The following is a 25,377-nucleotide window of genomic DNA, read 5'->3' on the forward strand; positions in this document are numbered from 1 at the left end:
TCAGTTAATGTCAGATTACCCGCTGCACCAGTCCTGTTTTAAGTCGCTGATCACCGCCATTAGTACAAAAATAAAAATTCCAGTATATATACCAGAGTTTATAGGCGCTACAACTTTCACGCAAACTAATCAATATACACTGATTGGGATTTTTTTTCTATCAAAGACATCTAGCAAAATACATATTGGCCAACATTTATGAAGAAATTAGATTTCAAATTTTTTTATTGGATATATTTTATAGCAGAAAGTAAAAAATATTGTTTTTTTTACAAAATGTTTTGGCTTTTTTTATTTATATCGCAAAAAATAAAAAACCCAATGGTGATCAAATACCAAAAAAAGGAAGCTCTATTTGTTTGGAAAAAAAATATATGAATTTAATTTGGGTACAGCATGTGCAATTGTCAATTAAAGTAGCACAGTGTGGTATAGCAAAAAATGGCCTGATCACAAAACGGGAAAAACCTTCAAGAGCTGAAGTGGTTAAAAAAAATGTTTGTCTGTAGTAATACATTAAGCAGCCACAGCCTGATTAGAGAAGCCTGTTACCTGCCAACACGCTGTAGATAAAGACCTTACTCTTTATGTGGAAACAGTGGTCTCCAGGGGCGGACTGACCATTAGAGCACTCGGGCCCTGCCCGAGGGCCCAGGGTCAGTAGGGGCCCCATGAAATGCCCCTGGTACCTTTTATAGGCTTTTTTGGGTGTGCTTTGAGTGCGGTCAAGGACACAGGGGCCTCATGATCCGCTATTGCCAAGGGGCCCCATGAGTTGTCAGTCCTCCCCTAGTGGTCTCTATGCAGACATTGGGCACATCCCTTGTTTTAATCAGCAGGGTACATGAGCTTCAGGAATTGCAGGATTGACAACATAGGAATTCTTTTGGCATTTGACAATATGGCGTCTATCTGTCCTTGACCACAGAAATCAGTATCTTAATCTTTCCATTCATCACCTTCATGATGTCAGCCTTTCATACCAAGAACAAAAATGACAGCAATGTTGCAGTGGCAATCGGTTTAGGCCTTTTTGATTATTTTTTTATGTAATAAAACCTTACATTTAGTTTACATCCAATTTATTGCTTATGGCTGCTTTTACTATCCACAATAGGTTTTTGTAATTCACAATGTTTTTAATGAAGCAGATACACCTACTTTTTCCTGTTGCTGTTTTTTTATTATTTAGCTTTAAAGCTAAACTCTAGGGAGATATAAAAGCATAATTTAATCCAATTATGTATTCATTAAAAACATAATAACATGTATTTATATAATTTGCATAATTCCTGAATTTGCCTTATTATAAGATTCCTTTGATGCCCCGTGTAGCAGAACTGCTAGGAGCCTATCAGGGCTCTAAGCTGTCAACGTGCTTACAGGAGGGGGTAGAGCAAATGGATGACCCAGTAAGGCCCTATTCACATGGGCGGACTGATCTGGTCTACCTGTCCATTTTTCAGGTGGACCGGATCAGGCTATTCAGTCCGTTTACACCTGCCTGCATCCGATTCTATCTGCTAAAATCCTATGGATGGGGGTTCTGTTCCCCATCCGTCTAGTGCATTGGATCAGATGACAGTTGGATGTAAATGGACAAGCGGTCCGTTTATATCTGAATGCTCCATAGAGAAAAGTGATCTGTGTCCGTGTCCGCGCTGCACAAGCGGAGCGGGCACGGACCTGTCATCCAGCTGCTCAGAGAGGATCTGTGGACAGATCCCCCACTGAGCAGCTGGATCTGCTTGACGGAGTCTGCTCTTGTGAAAGGTGCCTAAGTGCGCTGCTGTTCCTTCATTGTCCAATCACAGCTTGGGGTAGAGCCTGGACCAGGCTCTATTGCTATTTTGCAAAGGAGACCGCAGACAGGTCCTGAGCCTTGATTCTCCTTTAGCAGATAATATGTATTTTAAAGGATAAGTTCACCTTTTATAAAAAAAAATAATAAAAAATGTTTTTGCAGATAAAAAAATGTGCATTTATAATTTTTTTTCTGGATCCTCTAAAGCAGTCGTTTCCAAACTACTGCCTGGGGGCTGGATGCGGCCCTTTGCTTTCCCTTATCCGGCCCTTGGGGCACTTTTTCCCCCACTGATAAAAGACACTATTCCTGTCACTGACACCAAAAACGGGGGCATAATTCCTGCTACTGACATCAACAACAGGCACTATTCCTCCCATTGACACCTACAATGGGGCACTTGTCCTCCCATTTACACTAACAACAGGGCACTATTTGTCTCACTGAAACAAACCATGAAGCTCTATTCCTCCCTCAGACACTAACAATGGGGCAATAATTTTCCACTGATACCAACGATGGGGCACGATTTCTTCAATTTACACCAAGAATAAGGCACTTTTCCTCCCCCTAATGCCAAAGATGCATTGTTTACTCCCAATGAAGCAGGACAATATCTACTCCCAATGGCCACAGTCCGGCCCCCCTAAAGTCTGAAAGCCAGTAAAATGGCCCTTTGTTTAGAAAGTTTGGAGACCCCTGCTCTAAAGCATTCGCATTCAGCAGATTGTTGGTGTCATGCAGATCTCTCTCTGACCTGTCAGTATCTGTTTCCTTGTACTTCCCATACAGGCACACAGATACTCACTGACAGGAAGGCCCAATGGTCATGGTAGTTCATTACAAACTACAAGCTGACAGCTGCAAAGGCTGTAGTTTTCCCATTCTCAAAATATTGTGAATGAGTAACACAGCCGGGTGTGCAGAGCCCCGCACAGCCATATTTTTTCAAAATTGTGACAGCTAGCTAGCTGTCACAGCAGGGATTGGGGGGTGTAACATGTAACATGTTACGAAAAGTGAACTTATCCTTTAACTGTGTCTTAAGAGGTTTGCTTGGATTACAACTTTAAAGAGAAACTTCAGTTTGATTAAAAAAAAAATAATAAATTCTGTAGCTGCTGACTTTTAAAAATCATGTGCTTACCAGTGCCTGTGGTCCAGCTCTGTCTTCCCACAACCAATTCTTCTTACTGCTGCCACCATCTTGGATATGGGAATCTGCTGTGGCTGCTTGAGGAACCCCTACTTACAAATGAATCCCTACTGCATATGTGGCTTCTTGAGGAATCCCTACTCACAAATGAATCCCTACTGCATATGTGGCTTCTTGAGGAATCCCTACTCACAAATGAATCCCTACTGCATATGTGGCTTCTTGAGGAATCCCTACTCACAAATGAATCCCTACTGCATATGTGGCTTCTTGAGGAATCCCTACTCACAAATGAATCCCTACTGCATATGTGCAAGTTTACGCAGCACTCTGTGAATATTCCTTCAGGATCTTGGAACATGTGGCCTATCCCAGGAGGTTGCACGTGGGGAGGGGGTGGAGCAAGTGGCGTCATCCATGGATAGGCGAGGATTGTGGAAGTGGAAGTGGGAGTGGGTATTGAAAAAAATCAGTACTTGCCCAACCCCCTTCAAAAAACATTGTAAGATGGTTACAGACTGGGATGGGGGGGGGGCAACACAAAGAGCTTCACTTTTTGAGTGACGTTCCACTTTAAGTGGGTAGGAGGGAGTATATGCAGGAGTGGACATAACAAGCGTGCAGAATGAGCAGCTGTACAAGGGCCCTCTGAGGCTAAGGGGCCCATTTATATTAGATTTGAATCAGATAGGTGTTTGGACCTCTACTATCATCACACAGGCCTGAATTAACTTCTATCCAGCTGTCAACTGTGACATATTGAACAAATGTTTTTACTATTGGGGACCAAAAACTGGTGTTGCACAGGGGTCCCTTTGTGACTCTGAATCTCAAGGCATGGCGCTATAAAAGGCCAAAACATTCCGATTAGCTTTATCAATCAATTATTGCTGCTTTTTCTAGTATTAGGCAAAAAAAAAACAAAACAGGCATATAATCTGGCATTACCACAAATAAGGGCCTATGGGTATCAAACCCCTTACTGCATTGATGCCAACATTTATACCAGTTATAATTCAACTAGTTTCTTTAGGCGTATAATTCCCTAGCGCAATACCCTTTCTCCATGTCATAACCCTCTCCTCTAAATACTGTCCGTGCTGGCCCAGATTCTCTGCCCCTCCCTTCACCTTCCTTTATTACCTTTTATGTTGTTGCCGGGGAAGGAGTAAAGGTAAGTAAATACTATAGAGTGTCATAGGAGTGACAGCTTTGAGTCTGCTGGGGTTGCTGACATTACATCCAAGATGGTGACACCCATCAACAGTCTTAAAGCTTTTGGATATCTATACAAGGGAGGGTTTTACAGGTAAACAAGATTATTATTATTATTATACAGGATTTATATAGTGCCAACAGTTTGCTCAGCGCTGTACAATATAAAGGGAGAAAATACAGCAACAATACAGTTCAATACAAGAGGGATAGGAAGATGCAGAAAGATGTGGGGCAGCACAGTGGCTAAATGGTTAGCACTTCCACCTGGCAGCACTAGGGTCATTGGCTCAAATCCCAACCACGGCACCACCTGCCTGGAGCTTGCATGTTCTCCCTGTGCCTGCAAGGGCTTCCTCCAGACACCCCAGTCTCCTCCCACACTCCAAAGACATGCTGGTAGGTGAATTGGTTCCTGTCTAAATTGGCCCTAGTATGTGTATGTATGAATGTAAGTTAGGGACCTTAGATTGTACACTCCTTGTGGGTTAGGGACTGATGTGAATGTACTATATATATATATATATATATGTGTGTGTGTGTGTGTAAAGCACTGCATAAATTGACAGTGCTATATAAGTACCTATAATAAATAAACAATTGAAACACAGGCAAAACCCCTGATAGTCAGACCACGGACTGAGGTTTTTGTATATGTCAGTCTACTAAAAGTGTATGTCTAGCCAAGTTTTATAGAGTAAGGAGGAATTTTTTTTTTATTTAAAAGATGCTAAAAAATAACAGGTCTAGATAAAAAAGAAGCTAATTACCCTAATTAACCAATTACAGATAAAATAAATGATCAGATCAAGCTATCAATTAATCAGTATACATCAATTAATTAAATAACCTATAAACCTGACTCTTTATTATATAACTAGCACTATTTAAAATGCTAATATATGAATTCATTAACCTACTTTTTGTAATTCATAAACTTAAAACAGCCTTAAATATTTAATAATCTAAGGCGTCATTTACAATGATCTAGACTGAGGCTAAGTAGCAGAATTTGATCGTCAAAAGCATTTTCCAGCTTGATGAAAGTCTCTGTTCTTCTGGGCACGGATGGATCTATTGTTTAACACGTTTGCCTGGTCTCCGTCACTTTGCCCATTGAGCATTTTCTGTTTCAAATGTTGCTTTATGTATTGACATACCTCTTTAGACCATGTCTTTCCAGACATTATGGTCACCTGCTGACTTGGCACCATCCATAGGCAGCTTAGCTATTCAGTAAGACACAGATGTTGAATCCAACACAACTTACTTCAGTTAATTGCAGTACAGAGGATGTTTTATAGCCTGAAAGAAGTGGGGAGGGTCTAGTTAGGACTAAAGCAAGTAGCATTAAACAGAAGGGGAAGACAGAGAAGGATACCAAAATTACATTAGTAAACAAGCAGTAGTGGCCCAAAACTGCCACTAGATGTCAACATGCTACAAAACCATAACAACCTAATGCATTTCAATACAACACAGAAAAATGACATGAAAGGGAGACAGAACAAAACCCATGTCCATCACCCACCCCTCCTTTCTGCCTCGTCCAATCACAGAACATCTTGTAGTCATTGAAATAAATACAAGATGCTCTCTACACAGTGGAGGTGCCGAGTGATCGAACCCCCATGGTCATTGTGCGCACTGCAAGCTACTTGAGCAACACCTGGATGATACAAGCATTGACTGTATGTAGCACCGGCAACTATAGTAAATGTCTGCATCCCCAGTGTCCCTCCAGGTGGGAGATATGAAGAGTTAGAAGTTTTCCAACTGGATCAAAGTTATAAAAAAGATAAGAGTTCAGCTTTAAAGTGAACTTGTTATTTGCCCATGGAGAGCAAAGCAACAGGTTTACCTAAATATCACCCTTCGCCAGCTGTTTGTACTTACCTTGCCTTTGCTCCTCTGATAGAAGAAGAAGCCTTGTGTGACCTCCAAGCCTCTCTGACTCTAGGTCTCCCCTCTCCATGGGATTGCATTGGCACCTGGTGATTGGCTGCTCAGGCACTTAGTGCTGCTCATGGGAGGAAACGGAGAGAGTCACAAGCTCAGAGGTGATATCTCTTTGTACATACCTGTTTCTGTCAGTATATCTTCCTTTCCCTGATGGATTTTTCTTTTATATTACATTAAAGTGGTTGTAAACCCTTACCTATACCCAGTGACTGGCCTCAGGTGATACACAGAGATGAAACAAATCCTCCTACATACATTGTACCTGTTTATCTGCAGTTTTCTCTTCTCTACATCTGTTCAAAGTTCAGAATATATATAGCTTTCTGAGCGTTCAGAAAAAAGGAGGAGGAAAGTTGAAATTACACTCTGCAGAGCTCAGCGAGGAGAGCTCTGACAGCTGATTGGGGGGAAGGGACACACCCCCCTCCACACAGCTCACAGGAACAGAGCTGAGGCTGTCAGTCTGCTGCAGCTCCTCTGTCACTATTTTTCTCTTGGTGTCAGGAAAACTTTTCAGAAGTGATTCATGCTGATAGGAGAGGAATGAGGCAACAGACAGAAATGGCACTTAGTGCTCTTAATTAATACACGTACACACCAGGGGCGGACTGACAACTCATGGGGCCCCCCAGGCAATAGGGGATCATGGGGCCTGTTTCCTTGCCCACACTCAAAGCACACCCAAAAAAAGCCTATAAAAAGGTACCAGGGGCATTTCATGGGGCCTCCTACTGACCCCGGGCCCTCAGGCAGTGCCCAAGTGCTTGAATGGTCAGTCCGCCCCTGATACACACTATAGAGGGATATGCTTTGTTCATATTTCATGTCTGAGGTTTACAACCACTTTAAGAGAAATACTGCAGGGAATATAAGTGTTGATGAACCAGCATGAGGGGGGTCTCCATGGAGGTAAGAAACTCCAACATCCGTGTTTCTGAGCGATGTATAAAAGCTGAGTTTTAATCTGCTGACATTTTGCCTCCATTGGCTCCTTGCTAAAGATTATATATCAGAGTTCCCCTTACATCAGAGTGGTCATCAGAACCCCCTTATATCAAGGTCCCAATCAGAGTTCCCTCTTTCATCAGGGTCCCCCATCAGAACCCCCTTATATCAGGGTCACTATCAGAACACTCTTATAGCAGGGTCCCTATCAGAATTCACTCTTACATCAGGGTCCCCATGAAAGATCCCCCTTACAGCAGAGTGCCTCCTTACATCAGGATCCCTATCAGAGTCCCCGTTTACATCAGGATCCCAATCAGAATTCCCCCTTACATCAGAAGTGGAGACCAAATGCAGCCTCTGTTGACCTTAACCCTGAATCAGTGCACGTTGAGGATACACCACTGACCATAGCTGGGGATGACGATGGGGATGTGATGCTAGTGGAGCATATGTAATCTGCCCTGGGGGGGTATTTGGTTAAGCGGGGAGGTTGAAGTAGAGACCATAGGCAGCCTCTGTTGACTTTAATCCTCAATATGTGTGCGTTGAGGATGCATCACTGACCCTAGCTGTAGGCCAGATAAAATCTTGTAGTGGCCCATGGCCCATCATTTGGAGACTCCAGGATGGGATGATGGTGGATGTCTTTCAGCCAAGAAATGAGGCCAGCTCTATTTGACCTGATGGCTCTTGATGCGTCTTTAAGCTAGTGATTGATTCAGCCCAGCAGTATCCGTCTGTAACTCAAATATGAGTATAGGGAGTAATGGCTCCTTAAACATGTCTCTGGGCCTTATGTTGGCTGGAATTGTCTGTCTGTTCAGTGTTCTGATTTTTATTCTTCTGCTGCTGCTTTACATCCCCCATCCACACACATTTCCTCTTCTCTAGAAATACAGTCATTTTCATCTTTGGCTTAGGGTCCTTCAAGCCTTGTCGCTGTTTGATTGCACCCGGCTTATTTCCTCTCTCAAGCTCTCCGCTCTGGATCCTGTTCTGTGTCCTGGCAGCATCAGAATCTCTCTCTCTCTCGCTCAATCTTCCCTTTCATGTTTCCTACCTTCCGTCTCGTACTCAACCCGCTTACTTTTTTTTTTTCTCTCTCTCTTCTAGGCTAAAAAATAGGCAGAGGGTTTGCAGAGGGAGGAGAACAGGTGACAAAACGAAGATGGAAAAATCCGTGGAACACAGGTACGTCGTTAAGGAGAAGAATGGCGGAGTGAATGTGTGCAGGAGCTATCTGTTAAAGGGGGTTTCTACTTTCCGCTAGATAGCAGGAAACCCATTTAACGTGCAGGTCAGTGTAGATTGGCAGGGGTCTTCATTATCGGAACTGACGCTAATTGGCTGTTTTCACAGCATTAATATAATCATCTCTAAGGCAGCTAAAGCTCTCTGTGAAGCTTGGCAACTTTTTGGCAAGATGAAGCTGCAGCACAGAAATTAACTGAAACCGATTTTCTGGGCAGAGTTACGTCACAGGCAGAACGGCTCTGAGGCGTTCAGCACCCTTAAAGGTGCCATCTGCAAATATTTCATTCAGGGGTGGATTGACAACTCATGGGGCCCCCGGCCAAAAGGGGATCATGGGGCCCCTGTGTCCTTGCACACACTCAAGGGGCATTTCATGGGGCCCCCTACTAACCCTGGGCCCTCGGGCAGTGCCCGAGTGCTCGAATGGTCAGCCCTCCCCTGATTTCATTACTGGCTCACAATTTCACAGGTCTTGGATCTACTTATTGAAAATAATTATTATTATTATTATTATACAGGATTTATATAGCGCCAACAGTTTGCTCAGCGCTGTAGATTATAATGGGAGACAGTACGCAAGACAGTACAGTAACAATACGATTCAATACACGAGGGGCTCAAGGGCCCTGCTCCTTGGAGCTTACAATCTAGGAGGGAGGGGATAGTGGTACAGGAGGAAATAGCTGTGGGGGATGGAGTGGTAGGAAGAGTGGAGGAGATCGGCAATTAGCTGAGGGCGGGGTAGGCTTCCCTGAAGAGATAGGTTTTCAGAGTGCGCCTAAAGGTGAGGAGAGTAGGTGATAGTCTGGTGGATTGGATTAGGGAGTTCCAGAGGATGGGGGAAGCCCTGGAGAAGTCCTGGAGGCGGGCATGGGAGGAGGAGACCAGGGAACTAGAGAGTAGGCGGTCTTGTGAGGAGCGGAGAGTACGTTTTGGGTGGTATTTGGATACCAGATCGGTGATGTAGTTTGGGGCAGTATTATGAATAGCTTTATACGTCAATGTTAGCATTTTGAATTTTATCCGTTGGGCAATCGGAAGCCAGTGGAAGGATTGGCAGAGAAGGGTGGCGGATACGGAGCGGTGAGTAAGGTGGATGTATCTGGCCGCAGCATTCAAGATAGACTGAAGCGGGGATAGCCTGCGGTAATGGCTCATTTACTGTATATGGGCATACGTGTATTTTCTGTATGAAAAAAGGTTCTTGCTGGCAGATCTAGATAAACCTGTGTAAAATAAGTACTTACATTTATGCATGTTTAGAGCTCATTCATTGCCAGAAAAATGCTGCGTTTAGATGCGTAAAATAATTTGGTATGCATTTAATGCAGTACTATAGTAATCAGTGATCCCATACACACAACTGCATCTACATACAAAAATGTGTTTATCCATGCACAGAAGAAAAATAGGACTAATCTGCAGATTTTACATGCCTACGGGTATATATGCATAGGAACACACATAGATGCGAGTAGTTTAGGTGTACATTTTTATGCAGCTTTGCCCACAAGAATCTTTTTTAAATGCAGAAAATACACGTGTGCCCATGTGAATGAGCCCTTATACTCTATGCGTATGCACCAACAGTAACCAGAAACCAGCGCTCAAATCTCTCCTGCTGCACTCAAAATGGAATAGTGCACTTGCTGAGGTGCCGCCCTTGATTGATTGGGGAATCTGGATACTAGCAGAAAGAAACAAAACAGGGCGCACTCTCCTTGTGCATTAACGCAATAACCAAAAATGTATTAAAAAGATGCAAAAACATACTCACAAGTCATAAAGGTCATAAAAACAGAGACAAGAAGTCAAAGGTGCCAGTCATGGACAGCATGCGTCCTCGGGTAAAGTGCTAATGAGTTTTGGGGGTCGAACTCCCTTCCTCTGTTTTTATGACCTGTATGGCTTGTGAGAATGTTTTGCATCTTTTTAATAAATTTTTGGTCATTGAGTTAATGCACGAGGAGAGTGCACCCTGTTTTGTTTTTTTCTGCTATGCGTATGCATGTAAAATCTGAGGATCTACGGCCATAAAATCTGCAGCTGTGCCCTACTTTTTTTTGTGCGTTGGCAAACAAGCGGACATTTGTATGTAGACAGAGCTGTTTGCATTGGCCCATGGATTACTACAATCAGGGGAGGACTGACCATTTGGAAACTCAGGCACTGCCTGAGGGCCCGGGGTCAGTAGGGGGCCCCATGAGATGCCCCTGGTTCCTTTTTCATAGGCTTTTCTGAGTTTGGGCAAGGACACAGGGGCCCCATGATCCCCTATTGCCCGGGGGCCCCATGAGTTGTCAATCCGCCCCTGACTACAATGCTGCGTTTAGATGTGTACAAAGCTATCTGCTGTACAGATGTAAACGTAGCATTTTTCTGCCCATGTGAACGTGAGCACTTTAGGCACGTATATTACACAGGATATTCTAGCTCTGCCAGCAAGATATGTTTTCTGGAGTCTCTCAGACAGCACCATGTTTCAGGAACCAGTAGTGGTTGGGGAGGGCTTAAGGTAGCAGATTTCAGGCATCATTCAGGAGGCAGGAATGAGACCCATAGTCATGTAACTGCAAGCTTGGGAAATTAGAAGCCAATTTATAATGTAACTGCAGGCTTATGGTAGCCATACATGCTTCACATTTTTTTTATCCAATTGATCTGCTAATCTGTAAAAAATCGAATAGCCATAACTTCGCTTGCAATCAATGTAGAGTCCGTTTCAATCAGGTTTGATCAAACGGCCGGAGTGGAAAATTATTGATCATTTTACATCAATTGGCAGCACTGAGATACTTTGTTCATGAACACAATCATAGAGATGCGATTGATGACTTACGATCGTAACCACTTTGCCTCTCACACCTGTTCACCCCCTATGGGGTAGGGACCTGTTTATTCAGCGATAACTTTGTCATTACTTAAGATAAAAACATATATTGTTTTTTAACCACTTGCCTACCAGGCACTAATACCCCCTTCTTTACCAGGCCAATTTTCAGCTTTCAGCGCTGTCGCACTTTGATTGACAATTACGCGGTCATGCAAGATTGTACCCATATGAAATTTTGATCATTTTTTTCTCACAAATAGAGCTTTCTTTTGGTGGTATTTAATCGCTGCTGGGCACTTTACTTTTTGCGCTATAAACAAAAAAAATGCAAAAGATTTGAAAAAAAAAAAGTTGCTTTGTTTCTATTATAAAATTTTTCAAACAGGTAATTTTTCTTCTTCACTGATGTGCGTTGATGAGGCGGCACAAATGGGCACTGATAGGCAGCACTGATGGGCACTGATAGGCAGCACTGAAGGGCACTGATAGGCGGCACTGATAGGCAGCACTAATGAGGTGGCATGGATGGGTGGCACTGATAGGCAGCACTGATGACGGGTACTGATAGACAGCACTGATAGGTGGCACTGACTGGCATCACTGCTGGGCACTGACTGGCGGCACTGATAGGCATTGACTGGCACAACTGCTGGGCACTGACTGGCACAGCCACTGGGCACTGACTGGTGACACTGCTGCATTGATGGGCACTGGTGGGCACAGGTGGGTGACACTGGTGGGCACAGGTGGGTGGCACTGCTGGGCACAGGTAGGTGGCACTGCTGGGCACAGGTAGGTGGCACTGCTGGGTGGCACTGGTGGGCACTGCTGGGCACAGGTGGGTGCACTGCTAAACACAGGTGGGTGGAACTGGTGGGCGGCGCTGCTGGGCACCGATCATCAGGGCCCTGATCATCAGTGCCCTGATGATCGGTGCCGATCCCTGCTCTGACAACTGCCGGTTCTCGGCAGTACTTTCCTCACGCTCTGACAGCGTGAGGAAAGTGCAGCCGAGAACCGGCAATTGCATTTCCGGGTGATCAGCATGTCATTGGACACGGCTGATCACGTGGTACAAGGCCGCTCTGATTGGACTTTTACCACATCACGTGATTAGCTGTGTCCGTAGGACACAGCGATCATGGAGATCGCCAATGCGCGCCCCCGGGGGCGCCAGGAGAGCGCGTTCTGGGAGGATGTCATATGACACCCTCCCAGAACTGGCTGGCCGCAGTGTAGCCGTCATTTGGCTATCTGCGGTTGGCAAGTAGTTAAGAACAAACAAAGCTTTCTTTTTGCGACTACTGTCTTGCAACAATGATTTTTTTTTCCGCAATCCCTAAACAAATGTAACAAAATGTAACAAAACTCACTTTTTCTTTTTTTGAGTAGTGTTAGCTTAAAAATAAATAATGTTACATGAAAAATGCAGATTTTATTCTGTAATTTGTCCGATTTTAAACAACACTAAAATTGATTCTGGTACAAAGCATACAAATGAAATAAAGTGGGTTTTTTTTTTTTTCAATTTTGTGCTTTTTAAATGTGAAATTGTAAATATATGTTAAAGGTGTAAAAATATTAACAAACAAAACAAACAAAAACAAAAAAGTTTAAATATTATTAGTTAATAAAATAGAAACTAACAAAAAAAAAATCAGTTAGAAAATGAAAATTGAATGAAGAAGAATAAAGAGTTAATTAGGACTGATTAAAGTAAGGTTAATAAGGGTTTAAACAGAGGAACATTTAATTTAAAAAAAAAAAACATTTTTACTTGTTAGGTTGCTTTAACTGACTTCATATGCAGAACAAAGTTCATCCCTGTAGGTCAGGGGTCTCCAAACTTTCTAAACAAAGGGCCAGTTTATTGTCCTTTAGAAATCAGGGGGGCCAGACTGTGGCCAGCAGGAGTGGATATTTTACTGGCATCAGTGGGAGTAAACATTGCCACATTCAGTATTAGTGCCCCATCATTGGTATCATTGGTATCATTGGGAAAAATACTACCCCATTATTGGTGTCAGTGGGAGAAATGGTGACCTATTTTGTTGGTATCAGTTGGCAGAATAGTGTGTCTTATCACTGTAAGGAATACTGCTCCAAGGGCTGGATAAAGGCAAGCAAAGGGCCACATCTGGCCCAAGGGCTGCAGTTTGGAGACCACTGCTGTAGATGAATACACAGAAAGATACAAAATGAAACATTTTTTCTTTTGAACAATGTTGTTAAAAAACTTTGCCAGACTGCTTTAGTTTGATAAGTCCAGCTGTCAGAAGTTTCTCTGTGTAGGCAATGCCTCTTTGATTAATCAGTGTGCCAGGGGTGGTCCTGGAAGCAGCGCAGAAGGACTGGAGGTATTACACGGGCCCTGTGTACAATGATGACACTTTTTGGGCGTGTCTAACACGTCCAGAATCTGCAACTGGTTAAGTTACGGTCAATCATAACTTAGATATATTATAGATATATGATATATATATCTTAGATATATCATAGATCGAAATCCACTTCCTTGTGTGTGGTAGCCGAATGGGTTGTCAACTATAGAACGATAGAGATGAGTGGGAAAAGAAATCAATCTTATATATAAACATGTATGAACACCATTAGAAAATGAAGGATCTGATGTACAATGTAGAGCAGGTGTCATCATCCTTACCTGTAACACTCAGCTGAAGTCCCATTCATAAAATGTTGATCCATGGAATTCCTTTGGATTGGGAGGGGACTTGTCATCTGGCTTTCATATTTTTTACTACATTCTTCTATTCCGAAGAGTAGCACTCCACTGGCTTTATAAATGTGTGCTTTTTTTGTATGGTCACCATGTATGTCCATACCTCTGCTTTATGAATCTACCTATATAGCTGCCCATACATGGATCAAATTCAGCATCAATCTGGGTGTGGGTGGCCCAGCTCAGCAAACGTTGATTTTTCAATCAACTTTTGGCAAAATAGCCAGGTGGAAAATTTTGAGCTGAACAGTACATGGATCCAATCAGATGTAGCCACTGTTCAGTCATTCTGACAGCCATAGATGGCAGCTGACACTGCAGATCAGGTGCGGACTGAAAACTCATGGGACCCCCAAGCAATAGGGGATCATGGGGCCCCTGTGTCCTCACTCAAACTCAAACCACACCCAAAAAAGCCTATGAAAGGTACTAGGGGGAACTCATGGGGCCCCCTACTGACCCCAGGCCCTCGGGCAGTGCCCGAGTGCTCGAATGGTCAGTCGGCCCCTGCTGCAGATGCGTCCATTTCATTGTGTATGTCCAGCTTTTAGCCGACCATAGATGGATTGCAATTCAGCCGGTTCAGCAGAAACTGACCAAATTTTAATCCATCTAAGGGCAAGCTTTAGTACAACCAGCCTGTGAGGTTTTTTTTTAACATACACAGCAAAGGGGACAAGACAACGATAAATTAGACAAAATGATTTTTACATTATTTTTTGGGCAGTTGTTATAGCCACATTGAAGAAGCTTTTTTATTGGAGTTTTACTTTTGGGAGATTTAAATAATGAAGTGAAGGATCCTATTTGTGGTGGACATGGAAATCCGTAAAGGCAGGATGAAGGGTAGGAAGTGTACGTCTCGGTATTTGGAACAAGGTTATATCCCTTGACACGTTCAACTAGAACACGGTCCAAATTTAAACATTGCCAGCTGCCTTGTGAATGTATTCTAGTATTAACATGTCACATCCCAAACTGTTACGAAAAGCAAGTGGATAATGGGGCACATTATGAAAATAGCTGTGTAGAAGGACAGCTGTGCATATGCAGTGAGGGGGTCTATTAAAGCCTCAGATGCAGTAATAGGATATCGGATGAAAAATACAGCTTTTGGAGCAATCGTCCGATAATCTGATCGTTAGTACACAGCTTTTAAGAGACAATCACGACAGTTCATGCGAAAATATCTGAAGGGACAAGTATGAAAATGTTTCTTGTTTGATACCAGAACAAATGATTTTTGTTTAACCACTTGCCCTCCAGAGGATTTACCCCCCTTCCCGTCCAGGCCATTTTTTGCGTTATGGCGCTGCGTTACTTTAACTGACAATTTCATGGTCATGCAACACTGCACCCAAATGACATTTACGGCCTTTTTTCCCCATAAATAGAGCTTTTTTTATTGTTTGCACTATAAACAAAAAAGACTGACAATTTTGAGAAAAAAACAATATTTTTTACTTTTTGCTATTAATCATGTCCAATAAAAATTTAGGTCAAAATGTATTCTGCCACATGTCTTTGCTAAAAAAAATCCGGATGCGTGTAAATTAATTGGTTTACGTGAAAGTTATAGCATTTAGAAATGGCGGTATATACTGTATACTGGAAATTGTTCTTTGTTACTAGTAATGGCGATCAGCAACTTATAGCGGGACTGCGGCGGGTATTCTGACACTGGGGGGAACTGACTTGGTGTCACTGACTTCCCCAGTGACACCAATACAGTGATCAGTGCTAATAAAAAGCACTGACACTGCACTAATGGCACTAGGCAGGAAGGGGACATCTAGGGCGATCAAAGGGCTAACTGTGTGCTTTGTTCCAGGGGCGGACTGACAACTCATGGGGCCCCCAGGCAACAGGGGATCATTCGGCCCCTGTGTCCTTGTCCACACTCAAAACACACCCAAAAAGCCTATAAAAAGGTACCAGGGGCATTTCATGGGGCCCCCTACTGACCCTGGGCCCTCGGGCAGTGCCCGAGTTCTCGAATGGTCAGTCCACCCCTGCTTTGTGCTGTTTCACAGTATGCTGTGTGTGTGCTTTCCACTGTAAGCACACTGCTTTGTATGGCTCTTCTATGCAGAGCCATATAAAGCAGTGTGCAAAAGCTGACAGGGTAGAGAACTGTATTGTTTACATACAATTCTCTCCCCCGTCGGTAATACTCAGCGATCACCGGGTGCCGGCGAGTATTCACCCGGTGATTGACAGCGAGGGCCGCGAATGATGGCGTGGATAGGGCGCAAGCGCCCCCTACCCAGACTTGCAAAATCACACACATATATATATATATATATGATTTTGCGCACCCCTGCCGCCCTGTAGCAGTATTCCTGCTATAGGGTGAAGGGGAAGTGGTTAATCAGTACAGTATTCATCTGTAAAAAATCAAGTGACCAAGATGGCACATGCTCAGAGACAAAAGAATGCATTACAATTCAATACAATAAATTACATCACTTCTGAAGTTGTATTCTGTCTTACAAGAACTTTCATAACTTAACCTTGAGATGAGACTAACATGCAAAAAAAAACAGATGATCATTTGTTCAATATTCTCATCATGTGTACAAGGCTTAAGGCTGGAGCAGTCAGAATCTGGACTAGATGTGAACGGCAACCAATAAGCTTGTACCTCTCATTTTCTGAGCAAATGGAAACTAGAAGCCGATTGGTTATTATGCACAGGTGTTCCAGATTCTGTCTGATCCAATTTTAGGGCTTGTTTTATGTGTGTACACAGTGTGTTTCGGTGCAGAAAAATGCCATATGCTGTACATTTGCATGGGCATTTTGCCAAGGTGCGAATGCCAGCGGCAGGAATCTACATAGTTACAATGTAAAGTAAATGCTTGTACTGATGTACTCCTTCGTGGCACACACGCAATGAAATCTGTGCCCAAGTTGAGCAAGGTGGCATCTTCTCCTTACCTACCGCTATTTAGACTGCACAAGCCAGGAGGATGGATCATGTCATAGTCAGTAGCACATTGATGTCATGAAACCTAAACAGGAGCTATTTTATGCCCTCCTCTCTCCTCTGCCAGAACAGGCAGCCAAAGACTCATGAGGTCTGAACTTGCGACAAGATGCCAAGTAGATGACAACACAACTTCTGGGCTGGAGACTCTATTGATGAAATGGGGACACATCCAGGGACACGTTTCTCCAGGAACAGCCTCCAGAATCTTGTGTAATGCCCCATACACACAATGAGAATATCAAACAAATAGTCGTCTGGGGTATTTTTGCATGCTAGTTTCATATCAGAAGTGAAGAGGTTACTAAGGTTATGACCATTCTTGTAAGACAGAATACAACTTTGGAAGTGATGTAATGTATTGTATTGTATTGTATTGTAATGCATTCTTTCGTTTCCGAGCATGCGTGGTCACTCCATTTATTACAGATATATACTGTACTGAATAAACGAAAATCATTTGTTCTGAGAACATTTTTCGCACTTGTCCCTTCAGATATTGTCGCATGAACCATCATGATTGGCTGTCAAAAGCTGTTTGCTAACGATCAGATTATCGTACGATCCCTCTGAAAGTGATTTTTGTCATCTGATTTTCTGACCGTGTGTACTAGGCATAAGACTAGGTATAATCAATGCTTTTCCTGGAAGTGTAATAGAAAAGGACAATGGATGTAAGAAATGGTGCAACAGTTATAGGACTCATGTCCACGGGTGTTCCTTCAAATGCTGCATTTACTATTCGAATGGAAAACGTAGCATTTGACAAGAAAAGGCTGTGTTTTACCTGCTTTGAATGCAATTCAAATGCACTCTAACAGGACATGCTGTGTCAAAAGATACTCAGTACAATGCAAAGCAGGTCAAATGCAGCCAAAGATCTGCCACGTTGACTGCTAAATTGAAGTCAATGAGATTTTGATGACTTGTGTTTGACATGTTCTCCACAGAAAGTAATGATTATGGACGCAATACCGCGGTCCTCGTGTCCTTGGGCATGTGTGTGTATGATTTCTACATCCACTGCCAGTAGCTCACTCTTCACTGTACCCACTGTAGCCTTGTATTTCTGTGCACAGCAGCACACCTGTGCTTCTGCCACTTGGGTATAATTTTGAACTTCCCCTGCCAGTCTCCCTCTACCCATCCTCAACAGCTGGGTCCTCTAGCCTCTATTTGCAGTGCAGCATAAGCAGATGCAAAAAATGCCATGCTTTACAGTTAAAGGGTAAAATATAGAATTCAAGTAGCGTAAGGGAGTATAGAATTCAAGTAGCGTATAGAATTCAAGTTGCAATCTGTGTCCTATTGGGGAGATTTACCTTCACTTCCTGTCCCATAGCCAAAACTGGAACTGAGAGGAAATCCCTGCAAATTAAAGTGGTTCTGATGGCTCAATTGCTCTCCCCCCAACACCCGCCAATCCTTACCTGAGCTCCCTCCAATCCAGCAATGTTCACAATAGCCTCTGCTGTATGGGGACTCTCTCTTCTCATTGGCTGAGACAGCAGAAGGAGCCCGATGGCTCCCTCTACTATCAACCGCAGCCAGTGAGCAAATGAGGAGAGAGCAGGGGGCAGGCCGAGCTGCGGCTCTATGTGTCTTATGGACGCATAGATCAACGGCTTGGATGTGAGTACGTAGTGGTGCTCCCCAGGGCAAGCAACTTTCTCTGGGGGCACTGCTCAAAGGGGAAGAGCCAGGAGCATTGGCAGGGGACCCGAAAAGAAGAGGGTTGGGGTAGTTGTGTGCAAAACTACTGCACAGAGCAAGTAAGTATGGCATGTTTAGTATCACTTTAAGGAAATCCGCAGGTCAGCAGAACTAGTGTCCCTATTGGAAAATTTCCCCTCTATTACTTTTCTGGGGACAACTCAAAATTTGGGATTTTCTAATACTCTTACTTTCAATGATAATGGTAAATGGGACAAATAGAGAGGGTGAATCTGCCCAGCGAGGACACCTCTCCACTCTGTCCAAAGCTAAAAAAAAAAAAAAAGTTTTGTTACTAGTTATACTTCAACATGAATTCAAAAACATAGATTTTTTTTGTGATTGGATGGGACTCCTGTTTGGCTGACAATTTGTTGGCGAATTTCCAGATCGAAGAACGTTGGGCAGAGTGGCGCCAACAGCGTGCCACTCATAAATCAAAGCTCAGCTGGTTCATCAGGAACCAGCTGACATTTGCATAAGTTTGCTCGCCCCTAAAAGAAAGGTTGGTCAACAGTGTCCCCACAGCTGGTCTGTTAGTATTGGAGTCATGAGCAGACTGCAGCCCACTCTCAGATATATCAGGCTTTTAGGAAATTGTCAACATTGCCTGCACAGGGATAAAAAGACAGTTAGATAGCTGTGCATTACCTAGAGCAGTGGGCCTCAACCACCGAAATGTAGCCCACTGCCAGACCTCCCTTTTCTGAGGCCTCCAACCAGCTGCAAATCTGTTAGCCTCTCACAGTGCCTTCCAGCTCCCATAGTGCTCCCCCAATCTCCCATAGTGGTCCACAGTACCTCAAGGCCTCCACAGTGTCCTCATCCCCCAACCTCCGAAAGTGCCACCCAGCCTCTCACAGTGCCCCCAGCCTGCTGCATAACCTTCAGCCTTCCATAATGTACCCAACCTTCAAAAGGGTCCCACAGCGCTCCCCCAGCCACCCTATCTGCCACAGAGTCCTCTAACCCACTTCACAACCACCATCCCCAAACGATGACACCCAGTCCCATCCAGAGCCTTCCAGGATTTCAGTACATGTTTTCCCATACCATTATTGTGTGAGTATAAATTTTATTTTTCTATTGGGGCATGGAAGGTTTTGGAAGAATTTACTGAACCCTGATCTAAAAAAAATTGAGAATGGATCTTGTGTCAATTAGGTCCTATGGTGAGGAGGGATGATATCTAGCCTTGTCCATTATAAACAAGGGCAGAGTGATACATATCTGTGCATGCTACAGAGACATTGGTGTTGATTTCCAGATATATAGCACAGAGGAAGCAGCCCTGGTGGAGAGTAAGTGAGACTTGTACACCTCGGTCAGAAAGGTTAAACTGGAAAGATTAATATTCTGATTAAGCCGTTAGGATTGTGAGTCCATGATCCCTGGCATCGGGAGCATCCTATCCCCCTGCCCATTGTTACATGCTGTATAGAAAACATGTGGAGGGGGGCGAGAGGAGAGAAACTGTAATTGTAATTGTTCTTATCTCTAATCCGATGCCAGGGATGGGTGAGAGGGAGAGATAGTCACAAGGGCAGTGATATAAGAAGAGACAATACATGGATATGAGTGCGAGAATCTGACAAACCAGAGAATAGACCCAGAGACAGAAGAAGGATTCCAGGGGAAAGGAGAGTCTGTGCAACCAGGCTGCATGAAAAATAGAATTGAAATACATTCTCTGCAGAATCTATGAATTTTAAAACTGAAGGAAGGAAGCTGTTTTATCTTCCAGAGTATTTGTCTTTCAGTCCATCCATCCATTTCTGAGATTTGCACAGCCCCAAAAGCAGTACAGCCAGGTGGATGATACCACTTACCCTTAGCATAATTTCTCAACCTTTTCTTCAGTCATGTCACCCATCACAAATATGTAAAATCCTGTGGTAACCCAGTCAAAAATGTAAAAAACATAAATGTTACTTATCAATGGAAAACCTGAGCCTGGAACAAGACACACAATCACCTTAATTTCACATTAGAGGCCCTCCCATCACATCAGAGGTCCCCCTATCACATCAGAAGTCCTCTCATCATATCAGAGGTTCCCCCATTGCATCAGAGACATCCCCTTTACATCAGAGGTTCTCCCATCACATCAGAGATCCCTCCTTCACATCAGAGGTTCTCCCATCACATCAGAAATCACCCCTTCACATCAGAGATCCCTCCTTCACATCAGAAGTCCTCTCCATCATATCAGAGGTTCCCCCATCGCATCAGAGATCCCTCCTTCACATCAGAGATCCCTCCTTCACATTGGAGGTTCTCCCATCACATCAGAGATCACCCCTTCACATCAGAGATCCCTCCTTCACATCAGAGGTTCTCCCATCACATCAGAGATCACCCCTTCACATCAGAGATCCCTCCTTCACATCAGAGGTCCCCTCATCACATCAGCGGTACCCCCATCACAGCAGATGTCCTCCCATCACATCAGATGTCCCCCTATCACATCAGAGTCTTCTCTTTTACATTACAGGTTCCCCCATCACATCAGATGTCCCCTTATCACATCAGAGTCCTCCTTTTTACATCAGAGGTTCCTCTATCACATCAGAAGTCCCCCCATCATATCAGAGTTTACCCCATAACATCAGAGGTCCCCCCATCACATCAGAGATCCCTCCTTCACATCAGAGGTCCCCTCATCACATCAGAGGTACCCCCATCACATCAGATGTCCTCCCATCACATCAGATGTCCACCTATCACATCAGAGTCTTCCATTTTACATTACAGGTTCCCCCATCACATCAGATGTCCCCTTATCACATCAGAGTCCTCCTTTTTACATCAGAGGTTCCCCTATCACATCAGAAGTCCCCCCATCACATCAGAGGTTACCCCATAACATCAGAGGTCCCCCCATCACATCAGAGCCCTCCCTTTTACATAGGAGGTCTTCTCATCACATCAGAAATCCCCCCTTCACATCAGAGATCCCCCCATTACATCAGAGATCCCCCCATCACATCAGAGGTCCTCTCATCATATCAGAGGTTCCCCCATCATATCAGAGGTCCTTCCATCACATCAGATGTTCCCCTATCATATCAGAGATCCCCCTTCACATCAGAGATCCCCTTTCACATCAGAGGTTCTCTAACCATATCAGAGGTTCCTCCATCACATCAGAGGTTCACTCACCATATCAGAGATCCTCCCATCCTATCAGAGGTTCCCCCTTCACATCAGAAGTTCCCCCATAACATCAGAGGTCTCCCCATCAAATCAAATTTCTTCCTTTTACATCAGAGGCCCCCCTATCACATCAGAAGAAGTCATCCCATCACATCAGAACCCCCTTTACAGCAGAGTCCCTTTTTCACATTAGAGGCCCCCCCTTCACATCAGAAGTCCCTCATCATGTCAGAGGTCACCGCATCACATCAAAGTCCCCCTTTTATATCAAAGTCCCCCCGTCCCCATCACATCAGAGTTCCCTCATCACAGAGTCCCCAAATAACACATTCCCCTGCATCACAGAACCCTCTGTCACTTGGGCCTCCCATCACAGAGTCCCTAATCACACAGTCCCCCCATAACAGAGCCCCTTAATCACACAGTCCCCCTAATTGCACAGTCCCCTCTTCACATCAGAACCCTACCTTTTGGTTCCAGCAGTGTGGCTAAGGATGGGAAATGGAAGGAGGTCTGGAGGAGGTGGTCTTGCATCTTCTATTAAATGCTGGAAGTGGTCACCCTGCATGCTGCCTGTCTTAGAGTATCATTGGTTGTTATGGTGCTGTTTCTAGCCCACTCGCACTATGCCATCTCATGACGCTAATCCATGGCAAACTGGCCCCATGCTAGTGGCACTGCGGGGGAACCCAGAAAGCACTTTAGTTGGGAAACAGTAAAAGTAGAAAGTCCAAGCGCTAAAAACCCAGATATTTGAAAGCCAATTGTCCTCAGCTGCTAATGCCGCACTGAATGAAGTGATAAGTGATTCTAAAAAGACCAGCGCTGAGGAAACTTAGGCTTATAGTCAATGATGACCCCACAAAGTTCTTCAAAGGGGTGTAAATTTATTCCATAGAAGTGAATCATTAAAAGCATATAATCCTCCAATGACAGCAGTGGACCCAATATCTGGCCTTGGTGGAATATCCGCTCACCTGAGCCCCTGCCCCAGGATGAGTGGTGAAACAGGGTGATCACAAGCATCAAGTTGTCCCGACCGGGGACCGCAGTGCACCAGAACTGACGTTACAGGTTCCAGGAGGAAGTAGAAGTTGGCCGTCGTACCAGGCTGGACCACAAGCTTAGCTTATTGACATGACAACGCGTTTCACACAGGGCCTTAAAAAGAACTGACACACTGTGTAGGTGAAGATGGGGGGACCCGGTACCTCTCCACACCACTAGCACACTCCGAGACTGTCACAGCCAAGTCATTGGGAAACACTGAGTTATAAAATACAGTTGGTTGCTCTCTCCACTCTCAGCCAAACTGACTGGACAGTGAAGGAGAAGCAGCAGACTGATAAAGGCACCCCTCTGCTCTCCTCCTATTAACATGTTCATTGTCAACACATATGCATGCAACACACCTGGTTGGTTCTTGAGTCTGTCCCTTCCACTACTAGGGTGGGTACTGCTCTATAGATGATTGCAACGGGCTGATACCATATCAAATCCAGGCATTTACACTATCTGCATTAAAAAAGCTAAATGTCATTATTTATTAATAAAAATATAACTGCAATAATTTGTGTCTTATATATTTGCCTAGAGTTTAGCTTTATTTTTTACAGATAGATACAGTGGGGATCGAAAGTTTGGGCACCCCAGCTAAAAATTTGTATTAATGTGCATAAAGAAGCCAAGGAAAGATGGAAAAATCTCCAAAAGGCATCAAATTACAGATTAGACATTCTTATAACATGTCAACAAAAGTTAGATTTTATTTCCATCATTTACACTTTCAAAATAACAGAAAACAAAAAAATGGCATCTGCAAAAGTTTGGGCACCCTGCAGAATTTAGAGCATGCACTGCCCCCTTTGCCAAGCTGAGACCTGCCAGTGTCATGGATTGTTCTCAATCATCGTCTGGGAAGACCAGGTGATGTCAATCTCAAAGGTTTTAAATGCCCAGACTCATCTGACCTTGCCCCAACAATCAGCACCATGGGTTCTTCTAAGCAGTTGTCTAGAAAACTGAAAATAGTTGACGCTCACAAAGCTGGAGAAGGCTATAAGAAGATAGCAAAGCGTTTTCAGATGTCAATATCCTCTGTTCGGAATGTAATTAAGAAATGGCAGTCATCAGGAACTGTGGAAGTTAAAGCAAGATCTGGAAGACCAAGAAAAATATCAGACAGAACAGCTCGCAGGATTGTGAGAAAAACAATTCAAAACCCACGTTTGACTGCACGATCCCTCCAGAAAGATCTGGCAGACACTGGAGTTACACTATTCCACTATAAAGAGATACTTGTACAAATATGGTCTTCATGGAAGAGTCATCAGAAGAAAACCTCTTCTACGTCCTCACCACAAAAATCATCGTTTGAACTTTGCAAATGAACATATAGACAAGCCTGATGCATTTTGGAAACAAGTTCTGTAAACCGATGAGGTTAAAATTGAACTTTTTGGCCAGAATGAGCAAAGGTACGTTTGGAGAAGAAGGGGCACAGAATTTAATGAAAAGAACCTCTGTCCAACTGTTAAGCATGGGGTTGGATCAATCATGCTTTGGGGTTGTGTTGCAGCCAGTGGCACAGGGAACATCTCACGAGTAGAAGGAAAAATGGATTCAATAAAATTTCAGCAAATTTTGGATGGTAACTTGATGTCATCTGTGAAAAAGCTGAAGTTAAAGAGAGGATGGCTTCTACAAATGGATAATGATCCTAAACACACCTCGAAATCTATGGAGGATTACATCAAGAGGCGTAAACTGAAGGTTTTGCCATGGCCTTCACAATCTCCTGACCTCAACATAACTGAAAATCTATGGATAGACCTTAAAAGAGCAGTGCGTGACAGACAGCCCAGAAATCTAAAAGAACTGGAAGCCTTTTGTAAGGAAGAATGGGCAAAGATACCTCAAACAAGAATTGAAAGACTCTTGGCTGGCTACAAAAAGCATGTACAAGCTGTGATACTTGCCAAAGGGGGCAGTACAAGATATTAACTCTGCAGGGTGCCCAAACTTTTGCAGACGCCATTTTTTTGTTTTCTGTTATTTTGAAAGTGTAAATGATGGAAATAAAATCTAACTTTTGTTGACATATTATAAGAATGTCTAATCTGTAATTTGATGCCTTTTGGAGATTTTTCCATCTTTCCTTGGCTTCTTTATGCACATTAATACAAATTTTTAGCTGGGGTGCCCAAACTTTCGATCCCCACTGTATGCGAATGTGATCATTTTTAATCATTTAATCATGCACATCCTGATAAATAGCACATCGCAGTGATTGTGCTATACATAATTAGTACATAATTATTGAAAATACGTATATAGTAGTGTTTAACGTAGTTCTTGCGACCACAATTCCGCATTCTAGATGTTCCACATTTTTGTATTAAATGTCGGATTGTTAGATTAAATGTTACAATTGCTTAAAGCGGAACTACTGTATACTCTTCTTCACTCCATACCAGGGGCGGACTGACAGCTCATGCGGCCCCCGGGCAATAGGGGATCATGGGGCCCCTGTGCCCTTGCCCAAACTCAAAAAAGCCTATGAAAAAGGTACCAGGGGCATCTCATGGGGCCCCCTACTGACCCCGGG

At 43.6% G+C, this 25,377-nt stretch overlaps 1 protein-coding gene across 1 annotated transcript in view; it reads left to right on the forward strand.

The window, feature by feature from the left end:
• DLGAP4 (DLG associated protein 4) overlaps nt 1-25,377 on the forward strand; it is a 255,491-nt gene that overhangs the window by 115,274 nt on the left and 114,840 nt on the right. The window contains exon 2 of the mRNA XM_089673346.1: nt 8,199-8,276. The gene's annotated coding sequence lies outside the window, so the exon portion shown is untranslated. The remainder of the gene's footprint in view (nt 1-8,198; nt 8,277-25,377) is intronic.

The sequence above is a fragment of the Staurois parvus genome, unplaced genomic scaffold, assembly GCF_062004578.1.
Source record: "Staurois parvus isolate SC_StPar_1 unplaced genomic scaffold, SC_StPar_1.0 ptg000137l, whole genome shotgun sequence".
Taxonomy (NCBI): domain Eukaryota; kingdom Metazoa; phylum Chordata; class Amphibia; order Anura; family Ranidae; genus Staurois; species Staurois parvus.